At 42.7% G+C, this 20,518-nt stretch overlaps 1 long non-coding RNA gene across 2 annotated transcripts in view; it reads left to right on the forward strand.

Moving 5' to 3' along the window:
- The window catches only part of LOC125630204 (uncharacterized), a 40,006-nt gene extending 19,873 nt beyond the window's left edge, over positions 1 to 20,133 (forward strand). For both annotated transcript variants that reach the window (XR_007354590.2, XR_007354589.2), the window contains exons 4-5: positions 16,330 to 16,475; positions 19,646 to 20,133. This is a non-coding gene — a long non-coding RNA (uncharacterized LOC125630204). The remainder of the gene's footprint in view (positions 1 to 16,329; positions 16,476 to 19,645) is intronic.
- The last annotated feature ends 385 nt before the right edge of the window (positions 20,134 to 20,518 follow it).

Genomic DNA, 20,518 nt, shown 5'->3' on the forward strand with positions numbered 1-20,518 from the left:
GAGGGAGTTTGGGTGCAGGAGGGGGTTCTGACTTGGGGCAGGGGTGCGGGAGGAGGTGCGAGGTGCAGGCTTTGGCCAGGATGCGCTTACCACAGGCGGCACCCGGCTGGCAGCACAGCAGGCTGCCTGCCTGCCCTGGCCCCATGCCGCTCCCGGAAGTGGCTGGCTGCTGGTATGCCTCTGCGCACCCCTTGTGCAGGGGGGAGGCAGCTCTGCGCGCTGTCCCCACTCCCAGCACCGTCCTCACAGCTCCCATTGGCTGGGAACTGGCCAATGGGAGTTGCGGGGGTGGTGCTTGCGGGCTACCTCCCTTCCCCCAGGGAGTGCGCAGAGACATGCCAGCAGCCAGCTGCTTCCCGGAGCAGCGTGGGTCTAGGGCAGGCAGGCAGTCTGTGGTAAGCGCCTCCTGGCCAGAGCCTGCACCTCGCACCCCCTCAGAAAATGGCAGCCAGCAATTGGGCAGCCAAAGAGCAACAAGGGGGCAGCCAAAGAGCCACATGCAGCTCTGAAGCCGCAGGTTGCCGACCCTGATCTAGTCTGACCTCCATAACACAAGCCATAGAGCATCATGAATATTTTTTGCATCAAGCCCATAACTTCTACCTGAGCTACAGCGTATCTTCTAGAAAGATTTCCACTCTTGTCTTAAAGACTGAATGGGATGGAGAATCCACGACATCCCTAGGAAAGTTGTTGCGATGGTTAATTACACTAACTGTTAAAAATTTGCAACCCGGTTTCTAGTCTGTATTTTGTCTGGTTTCCGCATCCAAACTCGATGTCATTATGCCTTTTTCTGCTAGATGAAAGAGTCCACAACTAGCAGAAATTTCTTCTTTCTTTAAGTACTTATAGACTGTGAAAAAGTTACTTCTTAACCTTCTATTCGCTAAACTAAACAGACAGAGTTTTTTTAGCTTGTCGGTAGAAGGCATGGTTTTTGATCTCTAATCATTCGTATAGCACTTTTCTGAACCCTTTCCAAATTCTCAACATCTTTTTTCAAGTGTGATCAGAATTAGACATAGTAGTTCAGTAACAGCCTTATTAATGCTGTATACAGAGGTCACACCATCTCCCTGTTCCTACCGGATATTCTTCATACATCCAAGGATTGCATTCACCCTGCTAAATACAACATCACATTGGGAGCGCATGTTCTTTCTGCAGTCCCCTACCTGCTCACTGTACATCTTCCAAATTCTAGAGCAAATGAGGCAGAGATCCTACAAACAGCCTCATTCACTATCAACCCTGATTCATGCCTTTAGCACAGTCCATCCTGTGCACTGAAAGAGCAAGAACTCCTATTGAAAAATAGTATATGATAATGAAACTGGAGACTCTGTCATAATGCCATATGCACAAGGGGCAGAACTGAGGTTGTTACTTCTGGGGGAATTCTGTGTATCTGCAGATGTTAATCTGTCCCACATAATTTTGTTTTTCCCCCTACATAAAATACATTCTACCCAAGAAGTGGTGCAGTTCCATCTTTTGCCCACCAGAGGCTGCTGTGGGGCCAGAACAGACAGCTACATGAATGCACCCGGCTGTTCTGCCACCACAGCGGCCTCGTGTGGGCAAAAGGCAGAACCGCAGCACTTCTGGGGCAGAATGTATTTTCTGTGGGGGAAAGAAATTTCTCTGTGTGCCCAGTGCTGCCGATTTCCCCCAGCAGCAGAAGTTCATCATAGCACTCTGCCAGGTTAGGACAGAGTAGGGCACACACGGCTGCTGGGGGCGTGTCTCAGACTGGGGTTCAGAATGGCTGGGGGCGGGGACAGACTGGCGCCTGGGCTCAGGAGCTCGTGGGGTGGCAGCATTGAGCCTGGGGATGGGGAAGGGAGGCTGCGCGGAACATGGGGATGGGGGAGAAGACTGCAGAGACCCATGGGGATGGGGGGTTGTGGGGACAGGGATAGATGTGCCTGACTGAATGAGAGAGGCTTGGGGTCAGTCAGGGTCTGCATGGGGGAGGCTCCACAACTCCCTAACAGTCCCGTCCGCCCCCAATAAACCCTTCTCCCACCTACATCCAACACCCTCCAGGTTCACTCCCAGGCTCCTTCCCTCTCCCTCTGGTCCTCTGTTACCCCTGACTCCCCCAAGCCTTTGCACTGCTTCTGACAGATGCAGGAAGTACAGTTCTGTATTGTAATTTAAATGAATTACTCAAAGTTCTGTATTAATAAGCCTCGTAAGGAATCTATTTGTCAAAACAAAAATATTACCAGAATCTTTTTTTGGGGGGGGGGGGTCTATATTGTTACAGACATACTTGCTGACGGATATTTTGAAATAAATTACCAAAATAATTGAAACTGACATGATTATATTGTGTGATTTTGACAAATAAAATATGCAGAATTTTTATTTTTTTGGCGCAGAACTCCCCCAAGAGTAAGGTTGTATGGGCAACCTTAGATCTGGCATTTCCTAACTTCTGAATGCTTGAGTTTGCCACATGTGTTTTTTAATGTTTTTTTAAATTTAGTTAATTTCTTAGAATTCTTTTAAAGGTTAACAAATTTTATTATGTGCTGCTGTACTTACCAAACCCTCCCCCAAAACACATTATTGGTAGAATTTGAATCCTACATCTTCAGCACAGCTTGAGCTACTATACTAACTACAAAAAGAAAAGGAGGACTTGTGGCACCATAGAGACTAACCAATTTATTTGAGCATGAGCTTTCGTGAGCTACAGCTCACTTCATCCGATGCATCGGATGTAGCTCGCGAAAGGTTATGCTCAAATAAATTGGTTAGTCTCTAAGGTGCCACAAGTACTCCTTTTCTTTTTGCAAATACAGACTAACACGGCTGTTACTCTGAAACCTGTACTAACTACCTTAGCTGGCAGAAGGAAAAAGCTGTTATCCCAGGGAGAAGTGAGCTGCTGGCACCACATGTTGGGTCTCGGCATGTATTTGGGAAAAGCATGGCCCAAATCACTCTCTTCTTTCCAACCCCAGAAAGTGAGGGGAATTCCTTCTCCATGTGGTGTTCTCAGAGAAGAGGATGGGATACTGGTACCACGTGCTGAATCTGCGGATGAGATTGTCATGGGGAGCCCAGTCTAGCTCTCTCCCTGGGTCTGCTGATGCTGCAGTAGCAGTTGTGTGGGCCTGACCTTAAATTTGAATGTTTATGTTGAGTTATTGTTGTGGCATGCTGCCAAAGTTTTGTTGACACTTAAAGTGACAATGGCATTTCAGAAGAAACGGAGGTGGTGGGCTAGAGTTCACTTCATTGCCCTTCTCCAGTGTCTAAAAAAACCCCAACTCCCATAGAAAAGTAGCTGGAGACCCAGAGTTTAGTCTCTAAGGATTTTCAGCAAGAATTGCACAGGGTCAACCTTCCCACATTCAAGTCCCAAAAGGAACTAAAGAAATGAATTTAATTAAATAAGTTTATAAAATCTTATGATAAAGAAACAAATAATAATCTAATTTTTACAAAAAGAATGAGGAGTACTTGGGGCACCTTAGAGACTAACAGATTTATTTGAGCATAAGCTGTCATGGGCTGAAGCCCACTTCAAAAACCAGTCGGTGAACACTTCAGTCTCCCTGGACACTCAATTATAGACCTAAAAGTTGCAATTATTCAACAAAAAACCTTCAAAAACAGACTCCAATGAGAAACTGCAGAACTGCAATTAATTTGCAGACTGGACACCATTAAATTAGGCTTGAATAAAGACTGGGAGTGGGTGAGTCATTACACAAACTAAAAACTATTTCCCCATGCTAATTTTCCCCCTACTGTTACTCACACCTTCTTGTCAAATGGGCCATCCCGATTATCACTACAAAAGTTTTTTTTCTCCTGCTGATAATAGCCCACCTTAATCAATTACTCTCGTTAGAGTTGGTATGGCAACCCCATTTTTTTCCATGTTCTCTATATGTGTATATATTAATTTATATTATATGTGTATATAATTAATTTATATTATATATATCTTCCTACTGTATTTTCCGCTGCATGCATCTGATGAAGTGGGGTTTAGCCCACGAAAGCTTATGCTCAGACAAATTTGTTAGTCTCTAAAGTGCCACAAGTACTCCTAGTTCTTTTTGCTGATACAGACTAATACGGCTACCATTCTGAAACCTAATTTTTACAGCATAACATGGCTATTTTATAACCCACAGACAGTGCAAATAAGCAATGGTCACATAAACATCACCCTATACTGGAAACCTACTGACCTCTATACTTACCTACATGCCTCCAGCTTTCATCCAGATCACATCACACAATCCATTGTCTACAGCCAAGCCCTAAGATACAACCACATTTGCTCCGATCGCTCGGACAAACACCTATAGGATCTCTATCAAGCATTCTTACAATTGCAATACCCACCTCCTGAAGTGAAGAAACAGATTGACAGAGCCAGAAGGGTACCCAGAAGTCACCTACTAAAGAACAGGCCCATCAAAGAAAGTCATTGAATGCCACTCGCCATCACCTACAGCCCCCAACTAAAACCTCTCCAGGGCATCATCAAGGATCTATCCTGGAGGACCATCCCTCACTCTCACAGACCTTGGGAGACAGGCCGGTCCTCGCTTACAGACAGCCCCCAACCTGAAGCAAATACTCACCAGCAACTACACACCACACAACAGAAACACTAACCCAGGAACCAATCCCTGCAACAAACCTGTTGCCAACTCTGTCCACATATCTATTCAAGGGACACAATCATAGGACCTAACCACATTAGCCATCAGGGGCTCGTTCACCTGCACATATCCCATCATGTGCCAGCAATGCCCCTCTGCCATGTACATTGGCCAAACTGGACAGTCTCTACATAAAAGAATAAATGGACACAAATCAGACATCAAGAATTGTAACATTCAAAAACCAGTAGGCAAGCACTTCAATCTCCCTGGACACTCAATAACAGACTTAAAGTGGCCATTCTTCAACAAAAAAAACTTCAAAAACAGACTTCAATGAGAAACTGCAGAACTGGAATTAATTTGCAAACTTGACACCATCAAATGAGGCCTGAATAAAGACTGGGAGTGGCTGGGTCACTACAAAAAGTAATTTGCCCTCTGTTGATGTTCACCCCTTCTTGTCACCTGTTGGGAATGGGCCACATCCACCCTGATTGAATTGGCCTTGTTAGCATTGACCCTCACTTTGAGCACCAAATCTATACAGTCTGCTGAGTCTAAAACAACATCTTCCTTCCACTTGCTTGTAGGAATCTTCAGTTGGAATCCATGCAGACTCTTCCTCTGCTGAAATCACTGCTAGTCAGTCAGCTAACTGATTAACCAATCACTCAGTTAAAGTGTATAGATTTAAAGAAAACTGTTACAAGAAAATACAAAACTGAGAATAGCAAAATATAAATGACTCTTTCCCCATTACTACATTTAAAGAAAAGTTGGTGAATCCGACTAGTTGATATAACTAGAACAGTTTGACTAAAATCAAAACATTCAAAGCATACAACTAAAATAGAAGTTATTTTTCCCTCCCAATTTCCCCTTGCTATAATTAGCCTTGCCCATGCTTCCCTGTTAGAGGGTTAACAATATCACTAGCCTGCTGCAAAATGCTTCAGAGTTAGGGACAACAGCCTGCTTTCTGCTCCTGGGCTCATCTTCTCCCAACTCACACAGGGCACTTGGCCTTCTGCAAAGCAGCTGCCCTGACTGCTTGCCCTCCTGGAGTCTGACCCCAGGAACAGGGAACCTATTGAAGCATACCCAAAACTACCAGACCCAATTCCAGAAGCTTCTGGATGTGGAGTGCTAAATCTGCCTCACAACAATGACTCAGACACAACTCACTCCTACCTCCCCCCAATGGGTCTCTTAAAGAGATATCTCACTACTAGGCACATGGGTTACATTAGAGCTTTTCAAAAAAAGTTACAAGAATTTTTTATAAGGGAAAGTATTGGGTAACTTAACCTGATGGGTCACTACAAGGCCCTCCCCCCACCTTCCATAACAGAGCTATGGCAGAAGTCCCTTAATGGCATTGTTGCACATAAATTATTTTTCTTAACATGAGAGCAGCATAGTCTTTGAAGAAAAGTGATATTGTTATTTTTTGATGTATGTTCTTTGGGGAAAATGTTGACAATAAGGGGTTGGCTCACTACCTTAATTTCTCTAACTGAAGTCAATTCATAGTGCAAAGTTGATTCCTGGGAACTGAGCATTGGTATCTGGACTGAGATTTCTGAAAGAGGGGATTACCTGTGTGCTGTTGATGTCCACTTCTGTTCAAGGACAGGCATACATAGTGTAATAAACAAAGTGCATTAAGAAAACACCCACGCTCTGCATCATTGATTTCTCCTCTAACAGGAAACTGACTTGCAAGGCCTGAATCAGCTAGTGCTCAGCAGAGGTACAACAATACACTCACACAAAATACTTAGGGAATGTCCACACTTAGAATTGGAAGTGTAATTTCTACCTCAAGGAGACATATCCATGCTCACTCTCATTGAGCAATTGCACTATAAATGGAAGTGTAGCCGCAGGGGGTGAGCAGCAGGAGGAGCTAGCTTCCTTGAGAATGATCTTGTCCGAGAAGCTAGGAATGTTCAGACGCAGTGGATCAAGTCCTGCAGCCTTTACTAAAGCCAAACTTACTTTGACTTCAATTGGAGTAAGGACTGAATAAAAACAACAGGAGTTGTCTGTCTGTTTGTTGGAGAGTAGACAGGTAGTGGGGTTAAGATGACGGGCTATGTATTCAGAGGAAACCATAAGGTGTGTTTCAGAGTAACAGCCGTGTTAGTCTGTATTCGCAAAAAGAAAAGGAGTACTTGTGGCACCTTAGAGACTAACCAATTTATCTGAGCATGAGCTTTCGTGAGCTACAGCATCCGATGAAGTGAGCTGTAGCTCACAAAAGCTTATGCTCAGATAAATTGGTTAGTCTCTAAGGTGCCACAAGTCCTCCTTTTCTTTTTTCCATAAGGTGTGGTTATATGCAAATCTAAATATTTTTGCAACAGCAGTTTAAGCTTCTTGTGCAACTGGTAACGAGGGATTTGTATGGACAATTGCATGCTTGAATATGATTGATCAGGCATGGGGTGTTTGCTTATGGGGAAAAAGTAAGCCAAATTTAAATGAATCATCAACAGATCTCTAAGATCTTCTGTATTTACATTGTATGCTTTTATGACGACTACTACATAGAAAATATTAAAAATAACATTTGATTTATTTCCCCCAACACTTCCTTGTCCCTGTTCCCTTATGAATAAGAGGTGCTACTCAGGTTAACAGTACACTGCGTACTGGGATATCTCTGTGCTAGCAGAAAGTCCAACCATAGCACAGCCACTCTTTGGAGCTGAGAAAGTGAAGAGAACTTTTACTGAAATACCCATTATTGATATATATTTTGCATTGTTACATACAGAATTTTCATGTTTGTTTTTTTAAAACGTTGTAGGCATGTTGCTGATATTTATCTTTTGTGGCTGGATTTACTGTTCCAGAATCAAAGAGCGCACTTAAATAAACGCTCTCTAGTCCTTGTGGATTGTTAAAGTAATTCAAAGTGTCAGGAAACTCCTAAGGCCAAGATTTTAGGGGGGTAATGGGTGTGCCCACAAAAACGTATATATCTCTATTGTGGTGGTTGGAACATGCATTTGGAGGTTTTAGCCAGCACAATCAGAGAGGTATCTCTGCGAAATGGCTGTAGCTCATGAAAGCTTATGCTCAAATAAATTTGTTAGTCTCTAAGGTGCCACAAGTCCTCCTTTTCTTCTTAGTATTACTGTATATTCTGACGTACTTTATGTATCTAATTCTCTATAACTAGGTTTCTTAAGCTTTGATATAGCATTCCTCTCCTAATGTACAAAATTACTTTCATTTCCCCTAAGATACACAGAGAAGCATCTCTCCCTGCCCTGATTTTCATTTCCCTTTGGTGTGTTTTGGAAGAAATATTTAAATGGTGGTCAAGAATTTTTTTTTTCCTTGTTGTGACTCTGCAAAAGCAGAGCAGCTGGTTCAGTGCAAATTAGATAGTTCTCCTTTTGTTTTCACTCAGGAGTTAGTAATCTAGAAGAGAAGAAGGAATACATATTGGGCCAAATTAACCCTGATGTAATTATTGATGTCAGTGCCAATACACCAACGTGAATTTGGCCTGTAAGTCCTTCTGGAAGTTTCCCTGGGCTGGATAAGTCCCCTTATGAAAAAAGGCAGAACTTCCCCAAAGAGACCAATATCACAGAGTAAGAAACAGAGTGCTGTCTCTCTCTTTTTCATAACTCTGTCTGCTTAGCAGTAAGTTTCCAGAGGGAAGCCAAATTCATACTACTGTGTTACTTTTTAATTTTGAATATTTTTTGTTAGTGAATTTAGCGGTTGTGAAAGGTGCAAGATTGCCAGCTCTGAGCATGAGGGTTTCTGGGAGTACCTTTCCCAGACCTGAAGAAGATCTCGGTGTGGCTTGAAAGCTTGTCTCTTTCGCCAACAGAAGTTGGTCCAATAAAAGATATTACCTCACCCACTTTGTCCCACAGAACAGGCAGATACAGTGCAAGCTTCCCTCCACTGCCTCATCAATGCGTCTCTGCCCTGACCTGGCCAGACCTCCTCAGAAAGTGATTCAGTCTTAACATCCATTCAGGCCCTCTCAGAGGTCCAAAGGGGCCCGGGCCACTTCCAGCTTTTGAGGCCCCCTAGCCATAATAAAAATAAAAAATGACGACACATGAAAACAAAATAAGGCACCAAAAAAAGAGTGAGACATAATTTGAATAATTTTTTATTTAACAAATGCTTTTCTAGCCTTTTTCTGTGCAAATGCACTAATTATTGAGGAAAAATCTAGCTTTCATGCAATGTCACAGTTGATATTAAGCATGGCGAGCCCATTCAAACACTCTTGTCCCATAGTTGAATGGTAATAGTTCTTTGCCTGCTTCAATACATTGAAAGTGCATTCACCTGAAGCCACTGATGCAGGCAAACTGACAAAAATACACAATGCAATTGTGATATTAGGAAACACCCCAGAGAGTCCAAGTTTGATTATTTCTTGAAGCAATTCCTTTGGCTTGCAATCCAATTTAAAGTTCGTGGAATAGATTCGTTCGAGGAAGATGATCTCGTCACTGAGATCTTTTGAGATTTCTTTGTTGTACTGTTGCTGAAATTGTTCAGCTGCAGAAAGTAGATCTTCATTACTCAGTCTGTGGAACTGTCAAAGAAACCCCAAAAGGATACAGATTAGTCGCAGTGATTCAAATGGACGCGTAAGACCTGATTGAATATAGTCAATGATGACAAGGAAGACATTGACCCTATAAAGCTGCTTGGCATCGGATTCAGTAGGTAAGTTGCGATTGGTGGAGAACTCAGATGAAATGCCAATATTCTGTGCTACTAATTTGGACTCAGTCAGGATCGCATCCCATTGTTCAAGAACCAGTTGAATGTCATTGATAAGACCTTCAGTTTTATCCTTCTCAACATCAAGTGTAACACTGCATGCTTCAATTACCAGATTAGTTTGGTGGATCATTGTAAGCAGCTTCATCCACAAAGATGACAACAGAATGCATTCAAATTTGAACATGTGCTTCTGAATAGACTGAAGTTCAGTTCGAGCCTGTGCAGTGAGATTGAGAGATTCAAGCTCATTTAAAGCCTTTCTCACTGAATTCAGATGATGCACAACTGGTTAAACACCATCAATCCGTGCAGACCATCTAGTTTTGGACATCCCATGCAGTGAAACAGGAAGATATTGCTTCAGAATTCCCCACATTTGTGGACTGCTACTGAAGAGATTGTACATTTGCTGAACAGTTCCAAAGTAAGTAATTGCTTCCTTGCGTGATTCAGCACAGTCAACACCTACAAGGTTTAGTGCAACGGTTCTCAAACTTTTGTACTGATGACCCCTTTCACATAACAAGCCTCTGAGTGCGACCCCCCCCATATAAATTAAAAACCCCTTTTATATATTTAACACCATTATAAATTCTGAAGGCAAAGTGGGGTTTCTGGTGGAGGCTGACAGTTCGCGACCCCCCTAGAACAACCTTGCGACTCCCTGAGGGGTCCTGACCCCCAGTTTGAGAACCTCTGGTTTAGTGTGTGGTTTCCACAGCTGGAGAAAATACAGTTTGAATTATGCTCAAGCAGAACTGCTTGTACACCTTTGTACTTCCCAGCCATATTAGATCCATTGTCATAGGCTTGACCAATGCAGACTTGAAAATCTAACTTAAAACCTTTTAGAATTGCTAGGCCTCGAGCAGCAATTTCTTTTCCAGTTTTTCTCTTAAAATTATCAAACAAAATAAACCTTTCTTCAAGTGAAAATTTTGAGCTGTCTACAATCTTAACATATCGAATAACGATAGTAGTCTGTTCTTTGTGAGAACAATCTGGAGTGATATCAACAATGACTGAAAAATACTTGACATTTCGAATCTCATCAAGAATTAAAAGTCTAGAAAACATGACTTGTGAGGAAAGAATGAAAAAATTGGGTTTGGTTAGTATGGAGAGGAGAAGACTGAGGGGGGACATAACAGTTTTCAAGTACATAAAAGGTTGTTACAAGGAGGAGGGAGAAAACTTGTTCTCTTTCAAAAATTGTTCTCTTTAACCTTTGAGGATACGGCAAGAAGCAAGGGACTTAAATTGCAGCAAGGGCAGTTTAAGTTGGACATTAGGAAAAACTTCCTAACTATCAGGGTGGTTAAGCACTGGAATAAATTGCCAAGGGAGGTTGTAGAATCTCCATCATTAGAGATTTTTAAGAGCAGATTAGACAAACACCTGTCAGGGATGGTGAAGATAATACTTAGTCCTGCCTTAAGGGCAGGGGACCGGACTAGAAGACCTTTCAAGATCCCTTCCAGTCCTATGATTCTATGATTTCAAGTCTTTCCACAGGAAAGCCACATATACAAATGTTAATGGTTGTTATGTTATTTACATTGATGTGAGCTTAATAAATTACTAGACAATAATAGAGGCAGATTTGTAATACACAGATTTGCACAAGACCAGCAGATGGCCTGCACATCAAAGATTCAGAGAAGAGCAGTTTAAACAATGGAGAATACTTACACTGTTGTGAAGATTCCTGACAAAAGTCTGCTAGTCTTTGTTCTCTTGAAAGTAAAACTTTTTAAATACATGCAGAGATGATCTACCTCTCAGGGAAATGGATCACTCAGAAGATAATGGGACTCAACCTTTAACTTTTAAGGCATCAGGTTGAATCCAAAACAGGTAGGTAATGACCTAGAGTATTTTTTCAGTCTAGATCCTAGTGGGCAGTCCACATTGCCAAATTCAGCACCAGCGGACAGGCCAAAGATTGAACATTAAGAAGCTGAACTACCTTCCCACCTTTAGAAGTGGTCCCAGCCCCACAGGCAGGCATGGAGTAGGGATTTGCCTGGAGGCCAGATCACCTGTGTGGACTACTACCACTCTCCAGCTCCAGCAGAGACCCAGTGCCAAGCAGGGCTCATCTCACTCTGCTGTACAATGACCATTTCCAAAGAGGAGAGGGTTGGAAAGAGGCAGGGAAGGAAGCAATCCTTCCCCCAAGCAGCACAGAGCTAGTGAATCCCTTCTACAGGGAATGGGAAGGACCACATGGTCACGGACCTTCCCTCTCCACCTCCAGCTTGCTCCTTGATCACTTCCAACCACACCATGCACTCCAACACACTTATCTAAAGTGATCACTCTCCTTACAATGTGTATGATAATCAAGTTGGGCCATTTCCAGCACAAATCCAGGTTCCCCCCCCCCCCCAAAACCCATTCTCCTGTTGGTAATAGTAATTGTAAGGAGAGTGGTCACTTTAGATAAGCTATTACCAACAGGAGAGTGATGATTGATGATTTAACTGGGAATTGGTCCTGCTTCGAGCAGGGGGTTGGACTAGATGACCTTCTGGGGTCCCTTCCAACCCTTATATTCTATGATTCTATGATCACTTTAGATAAGCTATTACCAGCAGGAGAGTGGGGTGGGGGGAGGTATTTTTTCATGCTTTGTGTGTATAAAAAGATCTTCTACACTTTCCACAGTATGCATCCGATGAAGTGAGCTGTAGCTCACGAAAGCTCATGCTCAAATAAATTGGTTAGTCTCTAAGGTGCCACAAGTACTCCTTTTCTTTTTATACAACATGCAGACAAAAGGCATAGAGCCTGATTTTCCCCCCATTTATAACTCTTATCCTCTTATAACTTAATAAAAATACTGTACTTGCAGCAAAAATAGGTAATCAGCCACCATATTGGTGATGGCAGATGCAAAGTTACAAACCGGGGTATAAACCTGCGACGCACTTTGGGATCCTGTGGCATTAAAGTCATTACATCAATATAGAATTAGTAGTAGTAGCAGTAGCTTTGCCTGCCAGTTCTCATCTTACTTCAAATATCAGCTGAAAAACTCTTGCTTATATGCCTCTTAAATTTTTTCTTTCTTTGTTTTTGGGCTCATGAATGAATACTATAATTTGTTTCCCCGAACAATGTCTCTACACAATTCTTTTATGCAACTTATACCATATACTAGGAACACACAATTCTGAATGCATTAAAACGTTTTAGGCTACAGTTTGTCTGAAATATGAGTTTTTAAACTGAAGTTACATTGTACCGTAAGCTGTCACCAACAATATTTTCTATAGGAAAATGTACAAAAGATGTACAGAACACTGGAAAGGGAAACACCACAAAAATAGGAATAAGCTGAAATATTTCTTCAACTGTGACCCTTAGAAAAACTGCCAACATTTCAGATTAAAATACTCTTTAAGCAGCAGAGGGAAGAACATCAGATAGATGTTTTCTGTGCTATAAATTATAGCAGTTGTCCACTGCTGTGAGAATACAGTAGAACAGTGTTTCCCAAACTTGGGACGCCGTTTGTTCAGGGAAAACCCCTGGTGGGCCGGGCCGGTTTGTCTACCTGCCGCATCTGCAGGTTCGGCCGATTGCGGCTCCCACTGGCCGCAATTTGCCGTGTCCGGCCAATGGGGTCTGCGGGAAGCAGCGGCCAGTACGTCCCTCGGCCCGTGCCGCTTCCCGCAGCCCGCATTGGCCGGGCACAGCGAACCGCGGCCAGTGGGAGCTGCGGTCGGCCGAACCTGCGGATGCGGTAGGTAAACAAACCGGCCCGGCCTGCCAGGAGCTTTCCCTGAACAACCGGTGTCCCAAGTTTGGGAAACACTGCAGTAGAAGATGGAGCAAAGATGCCAACTACTATTATTTCAACACTCAAGTGACTTAGAATTTAAAGTAGTTATCCAGGAAAAAAGGAGACGAGCTATCCATCCTGATGTTGATGAACTCTTTTTGTGACTTATTCTCCAGGACTTCCAAGATGTTTTCCCCTGAATGTTTAAATGTAAATTTCAGTTTCTGTCATGTAATATCTCCTTGTAAAAGAACTGTTTTACTAGACGCTTATATCATTTAGAGTCCTGGCTTAGACCCTCTTAAAACTGAAACATTCCATTATGAATTATTTGCATGCTGTGTACCGTAAACCCCAGGTTAAAAAAAGAAATCCATACTAATTCATTATATTTTAAAAGTCCAAAGAGGAACAAGATGCATATGAAACAATAAGCTCATCTCATGATCTTTCACTGTTGTCACCATTTTCCTGCCATCAGTCTACTTCATATCTTCCATACTTAAATAAAGAATGTTTTTTAACCATTTCCCTCTGAAGTATGGAGTACTGACCACAGTTAGATAGGATACTGGTCTAGATGGACTCTAGTTTGAAATAGTATGACAGTTCTTATGTTCCTATATTCCTGTGAATCCACCTATGTTTACTCCTGTTACACTTATCTCAACTTAGATTGCAAACTGTGCAGAGCAGGGACTCCATCTATTAGTTTTGCACACCCTACACACATCTATGGCATTATTTATTATTTAAGTTCTTATTAGACAAGTTCAGCGGCCAACAATTGAATGTTAAAGTCAAAATTTTAAAACCTGGTTTTCTTATAGATGCAAATACTTGTGTGCACAAGCAAATTATGCCATGTAATAGGACATCTGTGTGACATCATTTTTGTCTGCATATAATTGCAGGTACATAATATCCCCTTGAAAAAGCACACAAAAAGGGAGCATGGGTTATAAAAACTGGACCCTGACAAATAAATGAGAGTTGCAGTCCCTGTCATGCAATAATTATCTCCATTTGGACCCAGACACAATTCCTATGACTGAGCCCTGCAGTCAGGCAAATACTTGAGGCTAAATTCAGCTCACAGCAGTGAGGTGCAAATGCCCCGTCCTCCCCCCTGCACTCACCCTCAGGATTTGTCCTTTAATTAATTTCAGTAGCAGGGGTAAGTACAGTATGGCTGCTGCTGCAGCAATCCAGAAGATGGATTTGAGTGCATGGTTACATTGTCACTAAATTTGACCCAGCTGCCCCTCCATCCAGAGGGTAAGAGAGTCCACTGAGAACTCAACCCATGGCAGCATTGGCTGATCATGCGCTCTGTAGGTAAGAGATGGGAAACTGTCCAGGGATCCCTGAGGAAGCTGTAGGGATGTGGATTGGAATCTGCCCCCCATTCCAAGAAATGTCTGAATTGGCATTGCTGGCTCACAGGGCTGTAAAAGTTTCACAGCAGGCTAGATGTGATTTCATCCCCTCTACAGAAGCAAGAACAAATCATACTGAAAGGTCTGGCTCAATGACCACCCCCTGAGCATGATATATTCAGACCTTCATGTTGCTCAGGGATAAAAACGTGTAAGATATATGAATATACCTAAAGCCCATAAACACAAAAATGTATTGGTTTGAAGGCCAAGAGCAGTAAAACATTGCCCAAATGGGAAAATAGTTCCTAAGATTGTAGCAAGTTGTCTGACTCAAGAGTATTTTTTTTCTGTACCTGCCAGTGGCCCCTGGACACAGGTCACTACTGATTATCCTTCCAGAATTTTTTAAAAAGTGCTAAAAATCTTCAGTGTAAAAAGCTACTTTATGGGCCCAGTGAGAAGTTCCCCTTTCCCTGCCCAAAACCAAATTATTAAGTTGTTATTGAGATGGTTAGGACAATTTTGCACACGTTTGCCTGTTGGTGTTTGGAAAGCAGCCTGGAGTGCTATTGAAATTGTATTCCTATTTAAGGAGCAAGGTAATATTATTCTGAAATGGACTCAGGATTTATGACAAATATATTAAAAACCCCAAACAAAATAGTCTTCACGACAACATCGCTGAAAGTGACCTCAAGCCAATGTGGGAAGGAACAAATCAACAAAGAGAGTGACCGAGTATTCCCTCCGTTCAACCTAGCCCACAGGGTTAGGAACTTGAGCTGGCATACAGTATCTGATCACCTGCGGAAGCAGTTTGTCAGTCCATACACCTCTCGTGTATGACAGAAAAGAGACAGAGAGATATGTATGCTTCGAAAACAGTTAAAGATTTATTAAGGAAATTGACAATAGCAGGGAAAGAGGAATGATAACTAGAATAAACAACCCAATACAAATGCAAGTGTGGCTGCCCCCAGTTGGACGTGAAGCCCGGAGACCCATACAACCCTTAACCGTGGCTATATTTAAACTAAACTAAAGGAAAACACAATCTACCCCAATACTGTACTCAGGGCTGTCCCTAGCCATTTTGGTGCCCTACTCAGCCCCCCCCCCCCGGGGGGGGTGATGTGGGGTCCCAGGCCTCCACGGGGGGGGCGGCCTCCATGGGGGGGCAGGAGCAGGCTTGAGGGTCGGGGGGAAACCGCCCCCACAGCATGAGCCGGTGGAGTGGAGCGGGTTGGAGCCGGGTCCCTCCGTTTCCTGCCGCCCGGTGAGTGCAGGGCAGGACCGACCCTGCACTCACGGGGCGGTGGGAAGTGGAGCGACCGGGCCCCAGCCTGCTTTGTTCTGCTCCCCTGGCTCCCAGACTTGCGGCTTGGGGGGCAGGGGGCTACCGCCCCCCCAGCACTCACCGGTGGCGCGGCTGGGAGCCAGCAGCGCAGAGCGGGCTGGGGCCGGGTCGCTCCACTTCCCACCGCCGGTGAGTGTAGGCCCAACCCCTGCTGCAGTCCTCAAGGGAGTGGGGGGCAGGGCTGGGGTGGGAAGAGGCAGAGCAGGGGCTGGAGCAGCATGCAGCTGCGTAGGGCACCAGGAAATGTGGTGCCCCAAATTTCCCATTGCCCTGCACAGCTGCGAATTTTGCGTATGGATAGGAATGGCCCTGACTGTACTGAGTCAGAGGAGACAACTTCAGGTAAGACAAAACAACTGATGGTGGAGTATCTCGTTGTAGCTTGACACTGTGGGTTCCAAATCCTGGACCCCAAACCAAGCTTCGCAGCCTGACTTGGCCTACGGGAGAGAGGAGCATAGGACCCTCAGCGAAGATCTACTGGAACCAGGATTGCAGATAAAGGAGTCGCTGGAATCAGGATATAGGTAGGTGTTATAGTTCATGAGTGATGGTAAGTGATGCCTTCTTGGCCAACGGTGTGGGCCCGAAGTCACTGAGGAGATCCTCGACATCCACGGGAATCAATGTGATACCTGGCTGCCGCTCTGGTGGATGGCAAGAATGCTCAGGCACACCATCTTGAATCATGGACTCCATTGATTTCTGTTCCATAATTAACACATTTTATACTAATCATTACAGCAAACACATTAATTCAAACATAAACATTAACGTCATTAAACATACATTTAGGGGAAAACTTCCCAACACCATCCCCATCTCTCCCTTTGACCATGAAAATTCTTAGAGTAAACCCCTGAAATAGACTTCATGTCAGATCCTAGGCATTCTAAAGTGAAATCTACAAAGGGTACAGCTCTAAATGGCTTGGTATTAAAGATGTGGGAATACTAGGACCAAACTGAACGGTGATATAAATGGAGGTGTAAGTTACACATGAGGTTTAAGCAGGTCTGAAAATGAATGGTGATAAATGATATAAAGTTGTAAGTGGTTCAGCAGTGTAGTTTACATGCCAAAAGGACAGATGAGTTAGTGTAGCCGGAAGAATAACTCTCCGGAAGAAGTTAAATAAAGCAATGTTTCTTACAACAACCAGGTAGTTAGTTATCCATATTATTCCTGTGCTGGGTTTTATTCTTCAAGGCTTTCAATCTGACAACTGTTACCAGTCCTAAATTGCTAAAAAGAAGGACAAGGCAGGGTAAATGAATGAAACGGGATAAAAGAATATGAGAATGCAAAAGATACAGACAGAATACAGAAGGACAACAAAAGAAAATGAGTAAGAGGGAGAGGAGATACTTCACCTTGCTATATCTAGATACTTCAGAGGTCTCAGATCTCACCAGGTTTGCATTTGAAGAATAGTATCCATCGCTCTGGCTCATGCCAACAAGGCTCTTTGCTTCCATATCTTCAGTTTGGCCTCTGACCACCAGTCTGGGTGCCCCCTCCAACAAGGATGGGTCTTGGCCACCAGTGACCTACTTACTGTCCTAGAGCATTGTTGGATGAGGCCGGGCAGGCTGCCCCAACAGAGCTGCACTTCTTGTCTAGCTACCACTGTTAGAGGGCTTTCCCGTCACCCTCTCCCCTGGTTCTCGTCACACAGACAGAAAGCAGAAGACCAGAAGTCCGAAGTGCAGGCAATACAATGTTTACTGGGGTTAGTTCCAAGCAAACATGGATACCATAGTTCTACATGTCAGCATAGTCTGATTCCCAGTGTTCCATTTCCAGCTCTGACGCCGCAGTGTTTACCCCATGTCCCCCTTCCCAGCTCTGACACTGCAGAGTCTTGCTTATGTCCCTGTTCCCCATTCCCACCTCTTCCTCCTTAGCAGGCCCAAATATACCTGCAGTGCACACCCCTAATCACACTCCTTACACTTATGGTCACATTCTGTTTTGCAGGGTCATGGGTCTTCGTCCCACCTCTTTTGTATCCCATGTGGGGGTAAGGAGTGAGGTTGTGTTCTAGACAATGCCAGGCTTTTCTTTGGCTTTTAGTGTTTCTTATGCCTCCACCCCCTCCCCGCAACTGGTTGCTTGACCTTGGCTTGAGAAAGGAGCTCATATATTACACTCCCACTATGCCTGGTAACACTTTAACTGCTCTATCCCTTATCTCTTCCCATTGTACTAAAAACCCCATCTGGTTGTGGGAAGTTCAACACACAGTATCTTTGTTCATTGTTCTTCACACATATCAGCGTAAGATATATGGATATGAAAAAGTCAAACCCAAAATTCTATCTCAGACTAACAAACGGGCTGATATGCTAACCACCACCCCCTCAGAAGAATCAACCCCATCCCCATGCTGAAAAAGCTGAGGGACAGTGAAGCATAAAACTTTCAGATCAGCAGTTTAGTGAGTTTTTCTTTACTACTGAAAAGTAGTGAAAGGGAAGGTGATCATGGAAGGTAGTTGGCAGTTCCTCTCTCATCCAACGTAAATATTTAGATCTCACATCTCGGACAGCTGTGAGTTAAAATGGGTTAAAATTCTTGGGGTTGGGGGGAAATGGAGTTTGCAATGGAAATAGCAAACTGTGCTTAATTATAAAGCTACCTGTTTGATGCATGAAGTAGGATAACAGATCTGGACTAGTTAACTTGTAACATGATTTATTATGGGACAAGTTTATCTCCCAATCCAGAACATTTTACCTAGCAAGACAATGGAAATAAACCATATTTCTCCTCACCCACCAAAGGATTAGTTTAAACAGAGTCTGAAGCTTTAGTGCTAGACAATTATTGAGACTAAATTATCATACATCTGGGTGAGATCAAGAAGTCTTTTGTTTTACATATGGCACAATCAGGGATTTTTTCCCCCTCTTGAAGAGATTTTAAAATACCACTCTGTGTCATCATTATAATTCAGGATAGAACCACTCTCTGAAGGCAGAAAGTCAGAGTCAACAATGTACATAGCTACCACTTAAATTCACATCCCCAGAAATCATGAACCATAACTATTTGTCTCGAATAATGTGAAAAACATCTTACTCAGGGGTGGCCAAAGTACAGTCTATGGACCTTAACTTTCCATTACAACCCACAGCTGCTTTCTCCAGATAATGTAGATCATGCAGACTACAGGTCCCAGCATGTGCTGCTTCATCTCAGTTCAAATGTGTTGACTTTTAGGTGTATACACTATATGCAAGCTTGGGGATTTAGATGGGCACATGATTAGAAAGGTGAATACATATTCATGTGTCCAACCAACTCCATGACTCATATATGCACATGTAGTCACATGCAGGCACAATATTTAGTTTCACACAAGTTTTGGAAAAGTTTGTTTTCTCATACTGCTTACAATCCAATAAAAATCATAATGCTTAGGCTCTGCAATTCTGATAGAAAATTGTAGACAGGTTCTTTGGAAAACTGAATTTTCCTGATACTGCTGAATTCAAGCATGTTTTCTTCATCCTTAGAAACAATTTTCTACTATTGAAGAAAAATACAGAATACACACAAGGAATTTGAACAGTGTAATATGAAATAGTTTCTTGTTTTCCATGAGACAGTCATATCTGCTCAGGAAAAGATTTTGTGACTATTTTTTTTCCCTCCAAGTTAAGAGTATTATTTCTGTCTCCTCCTCCCATAGGAACAGCAAGGAAGGAAGGAGAGAAAGAAAAGCATAAAAAGTGAAGTTGAGGGAACAGTGACAAGAAAAAAAATCTTGATTGCCTCAGAAGGAGGAAAAAAAAAAAAAGATCACTGGTCTATTACGGGAATGCTGTGTATTATGAAAGCACCAGTCTTGGGTCCATTTTTAAGGCCGAGTTCTGCACTTAAATAAAGTATTCTAATACTATGGTGATAATGATGGTATAAAAACACAGCTGGATAGTGTTTATAGGTTCTTAAGAAGAAATAATATCTGAATCATAGCTTTTCTTCTCACTAGGCTTGGGAGGATTAGATCATCAGTAAGTGACAGTAGATGTTCATTTCACCAGACACATTAACAAAAATTTACATCTGTAATAACCAGAGTTTACAGATAGGCAAAATAAGAAAAATGCTGCTTGAGAAGAGTTTGATTTAAGAATATTTATTTTGTATATTTTGATGTGATGTGGACAATTGTGTTTTGATGGCAATAAAGCTTTAACTTTTTGAAATCTCAAATCTCTACTGTCATTAAAGAATTATGGTCTGATCTCACCTATTGCCTGACCCCTCCTCCCCACCCCAATTTCCTGCAATTAAAAATTTAAGTTAATAAAAATTTTAAAAATGCTTAAAACTAAACATTGATATGTCAAAATTATAAAAAATAAAAATCAAATTGTGCTAGGCTACTTATGACACAGCTTTTCAAGATCTGTTTCAACACTTTGGAGGCTCTAGAATTCTGACTGTAAGTTACTCATATTCCCATTAGTCTCATTATGTTGACTTATGTACTCCAGAATTAGGATTCACAACTTCAACTCTCAAACCAGGAGATGTCACACATATTGGCTCAGTGTGA

Source organism: Caretta caretta, chromosome 1, assembly GCF_965140235.1.
Source record: "Caretta caretta isolate rCarCar2 chromosome 1, rCarCar1.hap1, whole genome shotgun sequence".
Lineage (NCBI taxonomy): Eukaryota > Metazoa > Chordata > Testudines > Cheloniidae > Caretta > Caretta caretta.